Source organism: Sphaeramia orbicularis, chromosome 12, assembly GCF_902148855.1.
Source record: "Sphaeramia orbicularis chromosome 12, fSphaOr1.1, whole genome shotgun sequence".
In the NCBI taxonomy this organism is placed as follows: domain Eukaryota; kingdom Metazoa; phylum Chordata; class Actinopteri; order Kurtiformes; family Apogonidae; genus Sphaeramia; species Sphaeramia orbicularis.
The window spans coordinates 34,505,944-34,528,455 of record NC_043968.1 but is presented as its reverse complement, the minus strand read 5'-3'; the positions used below and the strand labels follow the sequence as shown (position 1 = coordinate 34,528,455).

Sequence of the window (22,512 nt, the reverse complement as noted above, 5' to 3'; positions counted from 1 at the left end):
GCCTATTCTGTAGAAAAGCTCAGATTTTGACTCATCACAGATACTTTCACACAGGTAGGGAAATATGTGATTGACAGCTGTGACTACAAATCACTGATCAGAATCCCTGTGATGTGACCAGGACGTGACCCTACTGCTCTACTTTCTATCTCAACATGAACATTTGGATAAATTATTTCACTTTTTCATATGCCATGTAAATATATTTATATTTCATTTCTGAGTTGAACCAAACAAGAGAGCTGTATAATGAAGGTAGGTATTATACAATTCTGATGTTTTTCCTCTGATTTTGGCTCCTGCAGCCTCAATGTTTTTGTTGAATACCAGTCAAAGTGCAGAATTCAGGTGTCAGGATTTTTGAAGTTTGATTTCATAAAGTTTTACCTGCTAACCTGCTTAATTTCTTGACAAAAGGTGCATTTCATCCATTGCCATGGTTTTGTCATAGATAAATGCTGTGTCTGTGAAAATATCCACTTGTCTAAATGTACAAATAAATGTACACTAGTGTTTCTCATGTGAAAAGGGACATTCAAATTCAAATTTTATTCATATAGCACCAAATCATAACAAAAGTTATCTCATGACACTTTGCATACACAGTAGAGCTGGTTGAACCAGACTCAAGCCAATTCACAGAAACCCAACAGAATCCTCCAGGAGCAAACACTTGGTGACAGTGGTGAAGAAAAACATCCTTCTAACGGGCAGAAACCTTGAACAGATCCTGACTCCTGGAGGATGGTCATCTGGCTTGACCAGATCTAGACATGTTTCACAAATGATCAAAGCCAGATTCCTAGTGTGCATGTGAACACAGTCTGTGGTTCTACATTCCTTATTGCCACAGAACTACATAAAAGAGAACTGTACAATATACAGATTTATTTGAATTTTCTGTGATTGCATTGAATTATATGCTTTCATATTGTGACAATAGTTTTGAGTCTTCTAACAGTAAAGGGAAAGTGTCCATGGGTAATGTTTTCCTAATCAGTATGTCCCAGGATATACCAGTGAAGCCAAGCCTTTTGTATTGAGAACAGAAAGACTGCTTTAGTTTTTCACTCAGTTCCACTGCTTCTTTGTTGAATAACTCCTTAGATGTCAAACTGAAAACCTTGTTTTTGCTCAGAAATACATACTACAGTGGGAGGCTACACAGATGTTTGTTCTCAGTGGGTTGCCTTATGTTTTCACATTGTTCCTCTCTTGGTCTCTTTGGAAACTTTCCTGTTGCAGTTTTTGACATCTGTTTATATATGGATGAACAAGTATGTTTTGTGAAAATAATGAATCGCCTCCGATTTTGGCACTTCTCAACTGTACTCTATATGTGAAAAGTTTATTCTGGGTCTCAGAGTTCACTCTCACTGTACATAATGGAAATCTACAGACTAAAATGATTGAATAGATTTCACGGCTGAGAGGCAGAAGGAATGAAAGAAAGAATGAAAAGGGAATAAAAGGTGAAAGAGAGAAGAAAGGAGGGTAGGGTGTGTGTATGTGTGTGTGTAATGAGGCCTGACTTGGTTAATACCTCAAGGCGAGGTTTGCTTTCCGATGGCAAAACACACGCACACTCAAGCAACGTTATTTTTATAAATGGCAGTGAAGAAACACAATTACAGAGATGAATGAGAACTGTCAATCAACCAGTGGTGGGCTTTGTTTACAGTCTACAGTGTGATTAATAACAAAACATTTTATAGGTTGTATGCTCCCTATATGAAAAGATCTAATTTTGGTATTTTCTTTAATATGATGCAAAAAGGAAAAGGAAATCTCCTCATGTTTGTGATATTTCAGTGGAAATGACAGTAAAACTGATTGATATGTGGACGTACAGGCAGACGGTGTGACATTAGAGCAGACGGCTTCGATGTAATATCTCTGTCTGGTACAATCACATATAAGGACACATGGGAAAACTCTGGTCAGCAGTTTAACCACTGCTCTAAATCTGAGCTCAACATTTATTAAACTGCAGGTAGCCATGGCAACGGTACGGATGTCTCCCATTATTTTATCAGTAAACACCACAGGTTGTGTAAAGAGGTGTAACGTAGCCTACTGGTTTGTCGGCTGATGTTTTAAAGCCTCCAGTGGACATTTAGGCCAGGTCACCATCTTAGCTGCTTGACCCTAGAAATGACCATATTTGGACAAAAGGATGGAAAGAGACCACTGCAGTAAACACATTACTACCACACCACTACCATTAGTAAATGCATCTATACTAATGCATTTTCAGTTCTAAACATTGTTTTACCAGGAAAATACACAATCAATCAATCAGTCGGTCAATAAGTCTTAATTTACAGACACAGAGTTTAGGAAAAACACACAAGGCATTCACAATAATGATGAGGCTTACACTGTCAGGGGCCAAGAGCAAGGGTATAGCCTGTACCCCTAATCCCCCCAATCCTCTGCTATATAATAAAGCAAATATATAATATATTTATTGAAATGTACAAAAGATACCAACTTTTATTTGATTATATTCATGGAATACCCAAAATCAATAGGGTTCCTCTCTTAGGGGTCACCTATGTTGGTGCTAAAGGGGGATAGTAATCACATTCACACGAAGGATATCCGCCCTGAATAATATCAGAAAATGATTTGCCGTATAATGTCTGCAAAGATATTAGATATTTGTTGGATGATCAATATGAACCAAGTTTGAGCTTGACTGGCCAACTATTTCCCTAATAATGTCCAAAAAAACTGATTTTTCAACAGAAGCTCCCCCAACCATTTGGAAAAAAACACACCACCTGGTGTCAAAATATGACATCATGTAAACTCAAGGTAGTGACATAAAGAAAGATAATTGTTAGACAATCAATATGAACTCAAATTGAGCTACACTGACCTGATCGTGGCAGAACAATGTCAGAGAACCAATTTTTCCCCATAAAACTCCACCTATTGAATGAAAATGACACCATATGAACTCTGGATGGTAGACAGAACATGGACATTTGTAAGACGATCAATATCAACCAAATTTTATCTCAATCGGCCTATTATTGCTTGATTTATGTTAAAAAAAAAATGATTTTCAACTAAAGTGCCCCCATTTGGATGACTTATAATACTCATAGAGAAGCTGAAATCAATATGGTTCTTCCACTAGGGGTCCACTATGTTGGTGATCAAGGGAAAAGAAATCCAACCAAATCTGTCCTAGTTATCGCGTTCACATGAAGGATATCCAGCGGTGTTCGGGGTAAAACCATTATATACCCGAAACTCTATTTTTAAGATGCAAATACAGAGGATTAAAAGCAATTTAGAAAACATTAAAAACATAATTACATAAATGAAAAAAACAAAAAAAAAAGAAAAACATATAAAAGACAAGTGTCCCCACAGCTGGGACTAGTGGTGGGTAGCACTGACCCTTATGTTTGCTAATTCTTATAATAATCTCATCTTTAAAATCATTAAACAGACAAATAAGTTCATACATAGATTTCTTCTAACTGCTTGAAAAATATGGCTCTTGCAATCACAAACATTTCAGTCACACTACACCATCTGGGCCCATTCAGCAATAATGTCATTGCATCATCATAAACAACTTTAAGTCTTTGTAACTTTATTATGATTTGACCACAAGTGTACAGTATAGAGTGTACAATATGCCCACCATCTGTACATGAACTAAACTACAAAAAGAGAATGTTTTCTTGTGTACAACATGTGGCAGTGCCTATAAATATCATCATCATCTGTCTATTATTCAGTAGGAAAATGTCCTAGATATTTGACCTTATTACTGGCAGTGAGATTATTATCCGCCAAGTTTAAATCAGGGACTTTTACATATTTATCAGCTTTGGTTCTGCAGATTATTACTATACTCTCAACAGCATTGTATTGAACATCATGTTCACATCATCAGCTGTTGGAGACCAGCACTACAGTGACTGAGGACAATCAGGTCATCTGCATCTACAAGTTTAGATTGCAGTGTTTGTCCAAAATAGCAAAATTCTGCAAATAATGTCCACACATTTCAGCACAATGCAGATCACATGACAATGGGAGCTAATGACAGTAGAGACTAGATTACAAATTTATTCTGCCAACTGCTGTGTATATGATCAGTGGCACCATAATAAAAAAACAGAACTTAACTACATCAAAGCTGCAAGCAGAGACAACAAGAATAGAATCGGCTGTAACTCAGTATCCATGTGAAATTAATAGCTGGCAGTACAAGTGGAATGTCCTGCTCTCATTTGGAAAAATTCATGTGATGAATTAGGGATGGATACGTAGTGAATAATAGGAACAATTGGCTGAGAAAAGTAAGCATTATTGATAAAAATAGGACCAATGGCCCTGTAGCTTACCGGACAAATTAAAAGCTTTGGGAAATGTATTCAGATGCCATTTATTATCACCCAGTTATGTGTATTTATTATATCATAGAAATAGCCCATGTTTTGGTCATATTCCAATCAGATCTGTAAAAAATTCAAATTCCAACTTGATATCATTGATACTTACTGATTTATTGGATCAATCCACTTCCTATCTCTTATAATGGGAAAATTTCTCAAAGTCACACCAAATCCAGAATCAGATCCGGATCGAAATAATTTCAATACCTTGTGTTGACATCATCATAAAGAAGCTGTATACCAAGTTTGAAGTCAATCAGAACTGTAGTTTCGGAGAAAAAGACGATTGAAATTTTTTCCCTGTAAGAGCCCATGTTAAATTTTCCATAAGTTTCCAGAACCAGAAGAAGATCCTGATCAGCATGTGGACATTATGTTTTGGTCATCTCCACATCAGGGCTGAACTGTAGAAATTTACACTTGATGTCATTTATATTTACTGAGTTATTGCATCGATCCACTTCCTACCTGTTATAATGGGAAAATTTTTCAAAGTTGCACCAAATCCAGAATCAGATCCAGATCCAAATAATTTCACTAACTTTTGTTGACATCATCATAAAGAAGCTGTATACCAAGTTTGAATTCAATCGGAATTGTAGATTTGGAGAAGAAGACGATTAAAATTTTTGTAACGGACGACAGATGACGACAGATGACGCCAACGGACACCGCATGACGACAATAGCTTACGGCCTGTCGGCTGGTAAGCTAAAAACACTGGATGAAAAACTGCAGCTTCTGTGTTTACTTGTATGGTTTCACAAAACGACACATTTGACGGGACCTGTAAGGAGAACATGCTGACATACAGTACTGTATAAAGGTCCTAGGCCAAATTAGGTCTGCTGGTTTAGTAAAGTTATAATGACCACATATATGTATTTCTCAGTCTCTGTATTAAGATATAATTTGGATACATGTGAAGTATGTACAGCAGAAAAAAACAGCTTCTATAAATCAAAGTGTGGCTGCCCCTTTGCACTTAACCTAAAATGAACCCAAATGGTTTTTTTTCTCGATATAAACTTTCCTTAAAGATTTATCACCATATATTATAATATTAACCTCTGAATTTAGCTTTTTTTTTTCAGTGAAAGTAATATATTTTCCTGCGTTTAATTCACTGTTCATGTAGATGTTCATAAAAGCTCAGAGTAAAGTCAAAGATCAATATATCAAAACAGAAAAAGTGATGTAAAAATACAATCCCTCATTAACTGAACATAAACAAAGTGTCTCCACCTACTGTCCTTGATCCAGCTCCATGGGTTTTACTAGTGAATCAATGTTGTAGAAGATGACAGTGTTTCCATGGTAACTACAGAGCCTCTGAATGTCCAAATGGGTCATATCTGATGACAATGAAAAGATGATAAACTGCATTTTACACCAATTATTTTCATGTATTGATAATACTAATGGATCAACAGTTTAGATGAGTAGATGCTTTTGGTCATCAGTGGATTTTTAGGTCTTTATGGGTTAACATGTCTTTTACCCTTTTGTTCAAACAATATTTATTATATTAATTTCCTGATTTTTTTGATACCAGGTTTCATTCAACACATGTCAGATGTTTCTGTTTGTGCTGCTTCTTGCCATGGGGTCAGAGGTCACAATAAGTACTGACTTTAACCTTCAGAACCCACTGAATTCAGGTTTTTGTGCTTCTTTTAAGGCTGTGCACATATTCCTTGTGTTTTGTTGTTGTATCTCAAGAAAAGAGATTGCCACATATAGTAAATATGCATACTTATTTCAAGACTGGCACAGTACTTTACCTCAGCAATGGACTAAAGTGACTGATGCACCATCTTTGTATTTATGTCTAAGATCTGAAGGAGACAAAGATTCAAGAAAACATTTGACTGGATGCTAAATTAATACACACAGAATTTGATGTTTATCACCTTTTTCCTACAAGTCAGTCACTTTATTCATTTTGGTTTTGTATTATTTGGAACCTCGAATATGTGATGCTCAGTCATTTTACAGTTACTGCTCTTATGTTTCATGAACAACAGGCTTTGGTTTTTTTGTTTGTTTGTTTGTTTGTTTTTCTAGACAGAGTTCTAGTGTAGTTGTGATTAAAGATACCGTTTCCCTACCAAGGCTATCCAAAGATTTTACCACACAAATGTTTAAAGAATTTACTGATATTTACTTTATAGTACAAAGCCAGTTAGCATAATTTGGCTATGCCGGCTAATATTAGCGTTGATTCTGTCTTGGATTATACAGTGTGTCAAACACAGTACTGTGCAAAACTCTTCAGCGGCCATTAGTTCTGTTATTACCCCACCCCCTGAATGGGAGGCAAGGGGTATTGTTTTTGGTTTAGTTTGCTTGTTTGTCAACACTTTAGCTGCAAAACTATCGGTTGAATTCATACCAAATTGGGTTTATAGATTGCCAGTGACACAGAATAGATGTTGTTACATTTTGGGAAAAGTAGGTCAAAGTTAAATTTTTTTATGAATTAAAAAAAAAAATCCCACTGATTTATAATGGCTGAAATTTGTCTATGCTGACATCAGCACATGTATGGACAAATAATATAATATATAATAAATAAATTTGAAAAGGCTGTATGCCATCCAGCAGTGTGATCTGTGTTTGAAGTAAGTTAGTATTAGCTTGGTTAGTTAGTTAGTTAGTTAGTTAGTTAGAGATTAAAATTAGCTTCACTTAATCAGTTCAAGTCAAATAAAAAGATAACCAGAAACCAACAACCCAGACGAGGGAGAGAATGAGAGACTGCACTGACCCCTCTATATACATATAGTGGTATCTGTTTGGAACACCGGTGTGGGCCAATATCCCTGATAGGCCACACCTCCAGATCCCAGGAGCAAGAAAAACAGGGGCTGTTTGTCAGTATCAAGAACGCAGACTACGGTTTTGGTAAGACTGGTCCCAGAGAACAGACTTCCTAAAAACATAAGTCTCTCTGTAATTGAAACGGCTGCGTACTTGTGAACTTTCCTCCCTGTCAATGCTGTATTTCCACCATCAGCTCCATAATGCATTTCCCTCAAATCACCACAATGTCACTCAGTTTGATTTCAATACATTTGTACTAGTATTTACATGTTGTTTATATATTTTGTATGTTTTTCAAAACTGAAATACATTTCGATGAGTCCCATGTCATGATAATAAAAACGTATTTTTCACTATTCTGCGTCTCGCTTGTGTTCTAACAATGTATCATCATCTCGTTACAGTCATCTAGTCAAAAAACATTTCTGAATAAAGTTTTCACGGAAGCTGCCGTAACATTCGAGAGTGGCACGAGGTACATCTTGGGATATTTCCCAACCAAGTTTACAGGAGTCACCGACCAATGCATCCTTGATTTAAGCTAGCAGACAAGAACAACATCCGGGTATTTCATGCGTTCTTGGTTCATGCAAACTTTCAAATGGAACAGTATTTGGGTCACCACTGATGACATGTCACAAGAACGCAAGAACAGACAAGAATGCATATTGAGAAACAGTCAGGGAATGGACAGGAGGCAGGAGGCCATCTCAAAAAACACAAAAAAACAGCCAGAGTTGAGTTTTAAAACAGCGGTCCACAAACAAATTGGTGAAAGCTTGGTTCTTTTTACCTGCAACATATAATCCATGTTATAAAGCCTGACTGGGACTGGAGGTGGAAACTAGCAATACTATAATCTAGGGCTGGGCAAGTTAACGCGTTATTACCACATTATCGCACTCATTAAATAACGCAGACAAATTGTTTTGTATCTCACGTTAATGCTGTTTTGTTCTAACTCATATTCTTCTGCCCCTGCTTGTGTGCGTGTAGCGATTAGCTCGGCAGATAGACAACAGGTTTCCCAAGAAAAGCCGGACGCCGAAAACTTCTCTCCAAATCTTTTACTTGAGACTCACTGTAAAACTGCAACATACATACAAAATATGTCTCAGTTCTGTTCATTGCCTTAGTACATTTACATGGCATTATACATTTAAATGAATGGGAAAAAGGTCACTAGGTCAATGCTAACTTGAATGGGAAAATCCATAGACATGATAACGATTAGCATTTACAGATTAATTTAAGATTTACAACGTCTTTTTATCCAGCAACAAAGGTTCACATCAGAGATATTTGATACTATTCATTCTTACAACAACTGAACATAAAATACTCACAGGCAAATGTTTTTCGGGCCATACAAACAGAGTGAAAGAAACATGTCTGTTAGTTCCTTCTTATGTCCTAACTGACTACGGTAACACTGAAAGGACAAAACATACAATAGTACAACTTATTCCGACCACTAGAGGGCCCCCTTTGCTTGCTTTGAACAACTGAACATCACATATTATTGGACTTATTAGTATTAGTACTTATTAGTGGGCTTAAGACTCCTGTCAATCACTCACAACCGGAAATAAACTGGTGTGGACATAAACATGGAGAAAAGTAGCGGTCTTTTCCATGGACATTTTCATTTTAAATGTCTTCAGATGGTGGGGTTGAGAAGGACAAAGTTGTTTGGAAGCACTGCAATGTGGAATTATTTTTATCACCGGAGTACTTCCAGTCTGAAATATCACTTAAAGGCAATACGCGCTGCTGATGCCGACAACCCCCCCCATATAACTAGGTGATTAATAGTGATTAATTGAAGAAATCCAGGTGATTAATTGCGATTAAAAATTTGAATCACTGCCCAGCACTACTATAATCTCCTTATGTGAATCATCAGTTACTACAGCTTGTTTGTAACAGGTAGAAGTTTTACTATGTTACTATTTACTATTGCATTGTCCCTATCAAATAAACTTAATAAATAAAACAATGATGAGCAGAAGTCTGGTAGATCAAAACGCATCAGTCAGAAGAGCAGCTATGTTAAGGATTTAGAAATAGCAGTGAACTGTAATTCAAACATTTATAAATACGGACCACGGTTTGTAGATGATCAGTGCTGACCTTCTGTGTTTCATAATGCCCATGAGTGACATTTCGGTGTAAAAACACTTCCCAACCAGTCTGATCATTTGACGTGTAACATTTTACAAAGACATAACAATGCCCTTACACCGTCATTGAGTCATTAATCAAATTTAGATTTTAGTGAATTACTAAATCATTACAATCCCTGTAAAACTTTAACACATCAGATGGCATGAAGTTCATGTCATTTGAAGAGCTCTGTGTTTTCGGCATGTCAGAATGCATTTAATAATGAGTGAACGATTCCAATACCATCTGTTCTAACCACACAGCTGGATTCAGAGACGTTTAAGCTCGTCCATTTTAAGTCTTCTCACTGTCGACATAAAACTCACAGGACCTGGTCAGTGTGTGTGTTTGTGTGTAGATGTGAGTATCACATACAAAAGGACTATTATTTATTTCCCCGCAGGAACCATGAAAGCCTCACCTCAGCTTCTTCATTCTGAGCTTTTGTTCAAATGGACCTGAGTGGGAGACAAGAGTTTCTCTCCCTCCCCATGCTGTTCAGCTTTCACAACCAAGTATCGTTGCTGTGGCAACCCCCAGAGACAAGAGGTCAGCTTTAATTGAATCAGAGTCTCCTGACTTTTTCATGTCATTGAAGTGTTTAGGGTTTATCTGATATATAAATGCTGTTTCCTGCCGTTCATACAGGTTTGATATACACAGTAAGAAATTCTGAATGCTGCTTAATAAAATCTTCTAAAACATTCCACAGAATCCAAGGTCAAAGATTCCCAATTCCTCAAAAAATAAATAAATATAAAAATCAAAAAATTGCTTCATTTTTTTTTTAACCCCTTGGCCAACATCTGGTGAAAGGGGTATTGTAATCGTTTTATTGTCTGTCTGTCCATTCAACAATATAATTGCATTATCTAAAGGATGCATTCAGATATCTGCACCTAATTTATACTGTGGATGCATCTTGGCATGGAGCAGAAGAATATTGAAAATAGGTGACCTTGACCAACTTTTTCCAGGTCCAATGGCCTTGTTCAGTTATAATATCTAAGAGTACTTATAAATATGTGTGTAATGAGTAGTGATGTGCAGACTGATACTGAAATATCGATATCACTGATACCAGACCTTTACACTCTAGAATCGATTAACAAATCATAATATTGACACTTTTGATACTTTGGTCATTTGAGGTCATGTACATCAGGAACACAGTGGACAGTGTACTGGGTCACGCTTCTCAGTCAGTCTGTACTGAGAAAAAAACGGAACAGAATAAAGGGGAAAACTGTAAGTATGCTATTATTCCTTAACAAAAACTTGTGAATGAGGGAAATTTTCAATGTTGGATGCTTTTATGGAAGTGTTACATGTTCAGTATTTTCATGTTTCATGTTAACACGTTCTTGTAACATGAATTAATATGCAAATTTTCATTTTTTTAATAGCTCTTAAAAGTCCTATACAGAGAATTCCTTTAAAGTGGATTGCAGCGACACCTCCGGCCAGAATTGGTGGTGTTTTTAAGGGCCAAAGACTCCGCTTCCCATGAGCACTAGCACCTACTATTGTAAAGGCATAACTCTGGCCAAGGCTGCATTTGATTTGAAGCAAATGAATGAGAAGTGGATCCTCTTTACCACTCTGTATTTCATTTTTTCAGACAATAACTTGCAGGTTCAAAGTGATGCTTGAAACGAGACAACAAACAAACTTCATAAAGTCTGTTTGTACCATAGTTGAATAATTGGCGTGAAAACGAAAGTGAAACCTAACTTTGGACGTCCAACTCCTGCTTCTATGTCTCTTTTACTCCAGAGCTCCTAAGTGTTCCTCACAGAATGGTGTTTAAGACATGTCCCAGTAATATATGTTTGCACTAACTTTTCCACAAACTATTCAGTCATTTTCATAAATGACTTCAGTCATTCAACATCGTCATCATTCTGCATTAGCAGTTCAGCGCTAGCTGCTTCAGCCATCTGCATTCACAGTATTCTACTGTTAGAATTGTCTTGTTCCTGAAGGTCAGTTTAGTATCCAGGCCCCGGCATGAACATTCAACTCCATACAGAACCATTTCAGTCTCACCTCCCAAAGTCCTTAGTTTGGGACTGAAACAATGTTCCAAATAAACCAGATTACCCACATCCCAGAGCTAGCCCTGTAGCTAACACACAAGTGTTTACGAAGTGTTTGACTGAGCTACCAACAGATACTATAGTCAAATCTAATGTTCCAATGCATATGTATAAAGCAGTGGCGATTTCTCATAGACTGCAAGGGAAGCTTGGCTTCCCTTAAAATTATGAAAATTAAATGGTTAAATATGTACGGTTGTGTTGACATTTTACTGACTACAAATGTGTTAGAACATGTTCATCTCAAGGATGAGTTCGTTCAGAATCAGCTTTATCACAAATCAACGGACTCGATGTTGTTCACTTCTCATACATTCCCGTTGCGCTGTTTTCTCATATGATCTCTGCTCAGTGCATTTTCCTGTAGACGCTCAGCGTCCATGCACTTCAATGGGACTGAGTGGAACAGTTTTTTTCATTGCCTCAAAACTGGATGGTAATTGGATAAATGCCACGATGTTGTCCCACCCCCAGACGCTCTGCTTCTCTGGGGGTGAATGGAGCTGTGAGCGGAGCTCGGCCGGGCTGGATGCCGGGCTTCCACGTGCTGATTGGAGGATCAGTCGAAAGGCTGAATCGCATTTGAATGACAGCTATTTTGAGATCTACTCCTTCACTTGACAGAGTTCAGTTTAATACCATCATGCATTCTGCTGTGAAATTGAGAGAGAAACCATTATGAAATTACTTGTTCATTTCTTGCACTGTAAATACAACATACTCATTGTACTTCCTTGTTTCAATTTAACATAATTTCAGCGTTTTCTTGTTTACTTGGTACGATAAGGTCACTGACCATTTTCTTAAAAAGGAACAGAGGGTTGAATTTATGTTTAAATAACTTGATAATTTTTTTAATGTAAGCTGACAATGAGCTTCCCCTCTCTGAAAGACGAGCAGCTGCCACTGGTATAAAGAACAGAAGCATTCTATACCTGTGGAGAAGGAAGAGGGACAACTCCAGCTCTGTTTTCATTCCTTTAACTCCCTTAGTTCTATCCATCTGTTCAATGCAGAGGTTTACCGGTGTTTTAGTCTGTGCTCTATCACTCCACCGTTCAGTTTTCCTTTTCTTTCTGCCAGTCCAGCTCCAGTTCTAGTGTCTACCATTACAACAAAATAAGTCCAAGAAATCCCTTTCTTTAGGAAAAAGGACAGGTCTTACTCCTTCAGCTTATGTCTCACTGTTGAACTCTGCTGGTCGGTGTGTTGTTGTCATAGTGACGGAAGTCTGCCGTAAATCAGTCCAGTTTTGTCCGACCCGACCAGGAAAGCTGGAAATAGCATTTGGAAATAACCTATTTTGTGCTGATAATTTCATTTTAAATTGTGGACTACGATCAGGTATACATCTAAAAATAAGACTTTTTTAAGATCACGCATAAAGTCTGTTCAGGACCTTTAAAAAACAATAATTACTCTAATGTCTTGTAAGTTATGATTTTAAATATACTATTTTTTTGGTATCACCAATACCAGCCTGAATTTTACTCTGTATCAGATCAGAAAGGAAATCCATAGTATCCAGCATCACTAGTAATAAGTTTTACACAAAAACAATGTAATGTAAATGATAGGGCAGTAACTTTCAACAGAATCTTACACTATATTTGCCAAGGGGTATTTAAAGTGTGCAGCATGTTATGTTTTTCCCAGGAGATGCAGCAGCAGGTGTGAAACAAATCTCTGCAGGTGGGCGTGAGTAGAGCCGCTGTCTTGCTGTTCAGGAGCTGTATTATCATGAAAGAGAAAAATGTTTACAAAGATGTCTAAATCAGGCATGGCTTTAACTGTAGTGCTTGTGCATAGCATTCTTCCTTTTGATGTGACATCATTTTATTTTCAGTTAGGTAACATTGTTTGCACTGGTACTGTAGTTTTTTTTTAATTCTCAAATTTCACATGATTTGAGCATCTTTAATTTATCCTTTTGTAATAAATGACAATGACACTGTGAAAGGGGCAAATGTGCCATAAAACTGCAGAGTGGTATCACCCGCCAGCTTTCAACTCATGCTTTTGGTTTCTGTTTTGATTGACTCTTTTGGCTCTCAGCGTGGTTTTCAGCAGCAGCAGTTACCTGTTTTAAAGATTAGAACTCACCACACACTTCTTGTCCAGCAGCAAACAGGAACATAGCATGCATGTTGCAGACAGACACAAGACTAGAGGGGGAACAAAGTGGAACAGCTAACAATTAAAGAGACATATTTCTCTCAGGAGTTGGTGGATAAAACGAGATAAAAAGAGCTAAAAGGAGAGGAGACTTAAATTTGGAAACTGACAAAACTCCCTTTGAATACCAATGCAGCTGGATGCACTCCAAAACTTCCAAATAATCAGTTATTCCAGGCTAAATTTAATGGATCAATCCATTTTTGTTTCCCAGACACAGTGGAAGTAAGTAGACACAGAATGTTTTAAAACCCCTTTAAAATGTCTTTGGACTGTGAATTGCAAATGAAGAACACACACACACACCTACACACACACACACACACTATCAGTCACGGAAATCTGGCATCTGCTAAGAAGCCACCATAAAACAACAGCAGAAAGTCTGTGTGTGTGTGTGTGTGTGTGTGTGTGTGTGTGTGTGTGTTTGTGTAGGGGTGTGTGTGTGTGTGTGTGTGTGTGTGTGAGAGCATTTGTGTGTGTGTGTGTGTGTGTGTGTGTGTGTGTGTGTGTGTGGTAACTAATTAGCTTTTGGGACAAAGTTAAAGCTCCTTTGTCTTGTTTTGTTTTAGTCTCCTTAAAGAAAACTTTGATTTATTTTACTGAGTGAAAGAGAATGAGGAAATCCTTCATTGATCTCTCGAGATAAAATTAATCCAATCAAGAATTCAATCTGATCTTATCAATACTGATTCATTAAAAGTGTCTTTCTAATGAAACCCTCATTTGTTTATTGAAACCTCCCATCCATTTTCAAGTAGGACGTTTCCACACCTGCTGCTAGTTTCTGTGCTGCTGCTGCTGCTAGTTACACACAGAGGTGTTCAGGGCTTTGTTTTCTTAAATATTTTCAAGAAACTTGAACAGAGCACAACACTCCAAAAACAAGAAATTAAAAATAACACGAGGTTGAAAAGAATTGTTTCATTTTTTAAAAAATACACATACCAGTTTTCAATAACTGCACAGCACAGCTTCCTTTAGCTGTGGATAACTGTCATGGTAGCGCTCTGATACATAAGTCAGTGTGCTCCTTATCTGTTTATCACCTAACACACAGGTGTTATTCGCAGTAACAGCTCAACCATGTCATCAGTCAGTTGTACGTCTCACTAGTCGCTTTTCCATTGACATCTGCGCAAAACTTTACTGATATTTACTAAATGTCGAAAAAGACCGAAGTGCGTAATGTCGGTTTTTCCATTAAATCACAAATGTGATGATTTTATTTATTATTGCGAGATGACACGAGAAGTCATTCCATAAACATGGTGACTAATGTAAATATGGTGTTGATTTACAGATATTTTCATTATTATTATATATTACCCTCTATCTCGTATCAAATTAAAGAATGATTTTGTTTCCTGGTGTGTCCACACATACCGCGACATGTTTCTTCTTCTTCTTCTTCGCATCTTGTAACATCCGTTTTTTTAATTCACCTGACTCTAGTTGTGAAAAAGGTCTTTCCATTGCAGTTTTGCGTGATATACCATTTGCACTATGCCTGAAAAACCACGTCTTGCCAACGCAAAAACTTTTAATCAAAAAATGAGACTTTTGGCGAAATTGTTATTTTTCCATTAGGTAAATTGTTATGTTTGCATAATTTGAGGGTCAACGGAAAAGCGACAACTATTGCTGTTCTTCCTCTGTTTTTTTTTTACTCCGTGGCCAACATCTGGCTGAAGGGGTATTGTATTCCTTTTGTCGTCTGTCTGTCCATTCAACAACATAATCGCATTATCTGAAGAATGCATTGACATATCTGCACCACATTTATACTGTGGATGCATCTTGGCATGGAGCAGAAGCCTATTGAAAATAGATGACCTCGACCTACTTTTTCAAAGTCCTCACTAGGGTCGCAGGGGTCCTTGAGCCTATCCCAGCTACTTATGGGCGGAGGCGGGGTACCCTGGACAAGTTGTCAGTTCATCGCAGGGCTGACATACAGAAACGGACAACCATCACTCTCACATTCACACCTATGAGCAATTTTTGGGGGTTGACCGATTACCCTATCAGTGCATGTCTTTGGATGGTAGGAGGAAGCCGGAGTACCAGGAGAGAACCCACGCAGAACGTGCAAACTCCACACAGAAAGGTCCCTGGTTGAACACTGTTTTTCAGGGCAATGTTTTTTTAGTGTCTAAGAGAATATTCTGTAGATCTGATTATTTAAAGGTAAACCCCAGAGAGAGTGGCTGTGCACAATAAACATCTCAGCTCTATGTTCTCTTTCTTTGAATACATTTTTGACAAGCACTAACCAACAGGAGATCTGCGGTTCCAGAGCATTTGGCTACAATTACGCAAAGAAAAAAAGAAAAAAGTGCAGGTAATCAACACGCCCCATTAGAAATGACTTTGACTTAATAACATCACACAGTATAAGACTGCAGAGAAATCTGATTGAAAGAATAGTGAATAGTTGTTCATCTGTATGTCAGCCCTGCAATGAACTGATGACATGTTGATTCTGAACCTTGCCTTTACCCAAAGGTAACTAAGCAGTTCAGAAATTAGATGCATGGACATATCTGCATCTTGACAGCAGACAACTGAACTACTCATTCCCTATGTTTAATGTAGACAGATTTTCTGCAAACAGGTTTTGCTACTTTTGCATGGTTGACCAAACAATGACAAAGCCTGTTTTTGATGAAGATAAAGCTGAGAAGCACAGAAAAGAGTGTATTCAGCAGCTTATCAAACTCAATGATCCATCCTCAGCTACAATTACAGAAGACTGTTTGGATTAGCTGCTGCATTTTTATGCTTTTGAGAACATGTTTACATTATGCATGATGTCCTTGAGGATGTGGCTGTTTTGGAAGTGAAAGTAATTTATAGCATTTTATTGAAAAATAAATGCATTTTACCCTAGAAATTTTGAAAAGTATGATTTCATGGATGTGGAAATAAGAAAAGAATTAACCTGAGAACTGAGACAATGCAGTAAAAAACACTGCATTGCTTTTTGCCGGTGTCATCCTTTTTAGCGGGTGATCTTGTTGACATGAGAAGTCAACACAGGCATTTATTCATTTTGCTGAGGGAAAGATACAGCATTGTCTTTGCAATTGTTGTCACACACAGATTTGCTGATTTTCTGAAACAACTCATTATACAGTGCTACACAATATCCGAGAAGGTATGTGACTGAAATCTGAATCCAAAAATTATTTTATGATTCACTGTGTCAGGCTGACGCTTATGTTCAGACTTATTGCTCAACTATGCATGAAATTTGCAACAAAGCTCAATTTAACAAGTGTTGCAAGGCACAACAAACCCCGCCCCTCACATGTATTGTAGCTTATTTTGGCATCGATCCAGCTGATGTCATCATGTCTATGTGTGTACTGGTATCAGCATATCAACTGCCTCTATATATGTGCCAAGTTTGAAGTAAATTGAAACAAAATTCATGTTTTTATAGACATTTGAAATTTTGCCCATTATAAGTAAATGGGAGGGGGAAAAAAATCATCAGATCTATTCTGGGCCACCGGCAATCTATAAACCTAATTTGGTATGAATTCAACCAATAGTTTTGCTGCTAGAGTGTTAAACAAACAAACTGAACCAAAAACAATACCCCTTGCCTAACCTTTAGGGGGCGGGGTAATGAGATGATGGTTGAAAACTTCAAATATATGTCCAACTGGAAAACAGACATTTGACTTTTCTTTTCAGTGATAGGATACAATCGTCATTCTTTATTATTTTAAATGACTGCCACAGAGCTACACAATATATCATCTGAGCTTTGTCATTGCGATGTACATGTGCGTAATAGTCACATCGCAAAGTCCTGCAATGTAGGAGGCAAATGAACTCAACATGTTCTCATCTAATTTCACAGGTACCTGACACACACTACTTGCAGTGATCCACCAATCACAATCATTCTTAATCAGTTTTCCAAAGCAGACCACGCCCCTGCACATAGAGCAAGTTGCTGGTAACAACATTGAAGAATGCGCAATGAATAAATGAAAATCACTGAAAACTCAGACTTGGTGCCAAAAAGAAAAGCAATCTCAGTTATCTGGAATTATCTCAGTGACAAGAAGGATGAAACTGAAACGCATGCTCTGTGTCGATAGCGCCTTAGACCTTTTGCCATGAGAGGAAACAACTAATTTGTTTGACCATTTATGTCGGCACCAGTGACGTGCAGTCAGAGGAGGCAGGGGAGGCAAACTTGACTATAAAATATAATAAATGTTGATAGTTGTCAGCTGGTATGTCCTATAAACTCATTTTCCGTTTGAATCCAATATTATTATTATTATTATTATTATTATTATTATTATTATTATTATTATTATTATTATTATTATTTATTTTATTTTTTTTGTCAATTAGAATAGCAGAATTTCCACATGCTCCGTTCAAATACAGGGAGGAGATGCACCATGAGGCAGCGCTGTGCTGTGCCTCCAGGAGAACTGTCTCCTCCCCTCATGAACTCTGCTGGTACCCGATGAAAATATTGTGTCGCTGTCCCTCTGTATATCTCAGTTAAAATGCTTTCAAACACTCTGATTATACGCCCTATCCTTCCATAATCTGCATAACATCTGGAATGTATTTCTGTAATGTGTTTAGGCTCGCAGATTAATCATAAAACCACAGTGAAAAAGTCACTAGGGGAGGCAAACAGTACCTCTGCCTCATGATAGATGGCGCCTGTGAGTCCACAGATTCATGTGCTTATAATCTTCTTCGTTCTTTTTTATACACTTTAATTCACCAGGATTGGCGCATGGATTTCATGTACAAATAAAGGTAAGACCATAAACTTTATTTATTTTTAGTTTGAAATGGCTCTTTTTGAAGGTTTCCTGTTGAGTTCCTGCCAGTCTACCTATGCTGACTTGATGCACAGCCCATATACCCAGGCCATTCCTTTTGCTCACTCTCTCTATTCCAGTTTCTCAGGCCACCATATATTTGTAGATCTGGCTCTGAAAGAGTCAGTGCCTCCCCAGCCATGAACCCCACTGCACGTCACTGGTTGGCACCACACAGCTATTATTTCCTCCTGAGTACTTTTTCATATCGCAATATATATTGCAGGGTTAAAACAAATCGCAATGTCAGTTTTTTCCGATATCGCGCAGCCCTACTCTGCAGTAATCATGAGTATGTTTCAGCCCCAGATCTGTTCAGTTGTGACTGAACCATAGAACCTATGGGGACCAACCAGTTTTTGTGCTGTTATGATGTGCATCATCAGCCACAAAGGCCATCTCCTCTCAAGTAGCACTTGAGAAATCAGACAGTCTGCAGTGCATTTGAAGAGGGACTGAAGTAAGAACTAACCATGATGCTGGTGATGTGGCTCATAAACAGAAAACAGTAGCACGTTCACCCAGACTTACAGAAATATTTGTGTACTGCTGTGTAAAGAAAATTATTGCTTAGCTACTAGAAGACTAAAGGGGTGGATATCACTTTTACTCACCAAACAAAATGTCTACCTACATTTGACACTTGTTGGGTGTTCATTTTGGACCCAGCATTTGAGTGTGTTATAGTCACACATGTTGACTGTATAAAGTCCTTGAAATGACACATAACGTTGTAATGTAGTAAATTTCCACATGTTTAATGTTTAAAAGGATCTCCATTAGCTGCCACCAAGGTGATGAGCTAATCTTCCTGGGGTCCACACAGAAGGACAACACAAAACACAGAACATAACAGTACATGCTGACATGACAATCACAATTCACATTATTACCAATGCAAATCTAAAAATAATAACCATTAACATCATTAAAACATAAAACGTCATCAGAAAAATATGGGATTAGTTATCACATTCATGAGTTGCATCCATCAAGGAAAATAACATACACTCCCCTCCTTACAGGCTCAGATATTTAAATAGTGCCTTCTCAGATGGTACTTGAAAGATGATGTACCATTCAATTTACATATGTTCAGGGGGCAATTATTCCAACGATTGATGGCACGATAAATAACTGTCCTCTTTAAAGCATTTTATTTTGGATTTGGCAACATAACCTGGCCATCACCGGCTGACCTAGTAAAAGGAGAATGAACTTGACTGCATCTGACAATTTGTTTGTAAAGGAAAACAGGTTGAGTAGAAAAGATAGTGTTACTGAAAAAGTTAACTATGTTGAACACAAGCCTATTCTGTACCGTTAACCATGAGGGGTGACGGTGCAGACTGACGGTGTTTGTTCTTATGGGACAGTGGAATACTAACCTGGCAGCTCATGTACTTTAGTGAAATGACATCTACACCTAAATTCACTGCCCTTTGAGTCATCATGTCTCTGTTTCAGGCTCATCTAACATCAATTACAGGTCTTATTTGAGAAATTTGTGACAATTCCTGTGTTTAGAAGCTTCACCATCAACCTGGTTTTGGTGAAAAATATTTCAGGTGTGTTAGTATGTTTGGAAATTAATTCAGAAACTTTGCTATAATGACTGTGTGGACGATGGTTGTTTGAGAACACTCTCCAAGGCCCACCAGAACCATTTTCACTCCTCTACATTATCTGTCAGGGTGTCCACATGATGGTATCAGTGGCACAGACAAAAAAGAGGTATGGCCATCAGGAGCTCATTTGCATTTAAAGTGACACACACTGAAAAAATAAATTATAATTTGGAACTTAGATGGAATATATAGACATGATATATTGGAAAATCCATGAGGTATTTTAAGCAGAAACTTAAGATACACATTGTGGAGAAAAGGGAGATTTTTTTACCTTGTCCATGGCACTGCCTTATGTAGCTACATACTGTAGATACTGTGTATTCTGCACTTGCTGCTCATTGTACTTCTGGTTAGATGCTAACTGCATTATATTACCTTTTACTTGTACATGTATGTGTGTAATGACAATAAAGTTGAAACTAATCTAATCCATCTAATTAAATTTGACCTGACATGCTATGTCATAACTCTGCAAGGTGTCATTTTTCTCTGTCTTTCAGCACGTTCCTCAGTATTTAGTTACCTTTACTGATTAACAGTTCTACAGTATTACTAGAAGTAGGCCTACTGGTAGCCAGTGTTGGGAATAACGCTGTTACCAACAGTGAAATGTTGCATAGTATTATGCACTGATATCGAACAGCTGTTTTCTGACCTGGCCTGCTCAGCCAGGCACTAGAGGTGTGCTGCTCATGAACAAGTCTAGTCTTTTATGTGAACAATAAGAACCAATTCGCAGTTGCGAACCATTCATTTACAAGCTGTTCTTATATATAAATTGCCCACACTGCCATGCTTCACCTGTGTGCCCCATGAGTCTGAGTTGTCCACGTTGCCTTCATGTGAAAGACTAATGACATCTCTGAGTTTGAGTTGTCTGCAGCAGACCCCATTCACTTGAACACAGCTATATGTACAGCTAACTTAGGGGAGGAGTTATCAGTGAGCACCGCCTGAGTCTGACTGGACTGGAGCCACATTTATCAGGGAGGAGATATTAGCGACTGAAAAAAGGAGATACATATACATACAGGGTGGGGAAGCAAAATTTACAATATTTTGAGGCAGGGATTGAAAGACAGTGTATGACAAATCAGTTTATTGAAAGTCATGAGAATTTATTTGCCACAAGAAAACTGACATAATAGAAAATGTTTTTATTCTATGTGTCCTCCTTCTTTCTCAATAACTGCCTTCACACACTTCCTGAAACTTGCGCAAGTGTTCCTCAAATATTCGGGTGGCAACTTCTCCCATTCGTCTTTAATAGTATCTTCCAGACTTTCTCGTAATAGTTTTGCTCATAGTCATTCTCTTCTTTCCATTATAAACAGTCTTTATGGACACTCCAACTATTTTTGAAATCTCCTTTGGTGTGACGAGTGCATTCAGCAAATCACACACTCTTTGACGTTTGCTTTCCTGATTACTCATATGGGCAAAAGTTTCTGAAAAGGTATGGATAATAGTGTTAGGTATGATTATGACATCAATATATGTTTGGTTTCAAAACAATTGACGTAGTGCCTGCTGAGAAAAAACACCTAAATGTTCATTGTAAATTTTGCTTCCCCACCCTGTACATATACATACATACATATATACTTATTTATTTATTTATTTATTAGGGTTTACAATATGTCTACCAGTTGTGCTTTGAGGTCCAATAATTACTAAGTTAAATGAAGTACCCGTCTATGCTGTTACTCGGCCCATGAAATCTGCTCCAAAATCCAACTTCTTTTACAAATGTGAAGGTTTTACAAAAAAGTAAAACAATAACTACTTTCCCTGGTAACTAATTACTATTATGAAAGAGTAATTCAGTTACTAATTCAATTACTTTTTAGGAAAGTAACACAATGAATTACTTTTTTAAAGCTACTGCTGGTAGCAGTAGAGAGTATGCAGCTACAGTCAGGAGGAAATTTCATCTTAGTTTAGCTAAACATAAAGTCTGAAACCAGGGGGAAACAACTACACTGCCTACATGCAAAGTTCAGAAGTAGACCTCAAAACCTCACCCAAAGCACACAATGTTCCTATTAAAATGTCCAAAGTCACTGAGGTTTCCAGGCGATCGGCAGGCCAACAAACTTTACACATTTAGATATTTCATAAAAAAGATGCAGCACAATTTTGTTCTACAAGGACACATATGCATAAAACAGAGGCATGTCATATGAACAGCAGTGGTGCAGTAGAAGGAGCTCCATTGGTTTTACTGTTTCAGACGTTTACAGCTGAGCAGAGAGAGACAAATGGAGGCAGATGAAAATGTGTTAATGTGTCCTTCCTCTTTACATTTAATCCTCCACCGTAT

At 37.6% G+C, this 22,512-nt stretch overlaps 1 long non-coding RNA gene across 1 annotated transcript in view; it reads right to left on the bottom strand.

The window, feature by feature from the left end:
* Positions 1-19,414, bottom strand: part of LOC115430092 (uncharacterized) — a 28,013-nt gene extending 8,599 nt beyond the window's left edge. Inside the window, exon 1 of the long non-coding RNA XR_003936869.1 lies at positions 19,312-19,414. This is a non-coding gene — a long non-coding RNA (uncharacterized LOC115430092). The remainder of the gene's footprint in view (positions 1-19,311) is intronic.
* Positions 19,415-22,512: the final 3,098 nt, after the last annotated feature.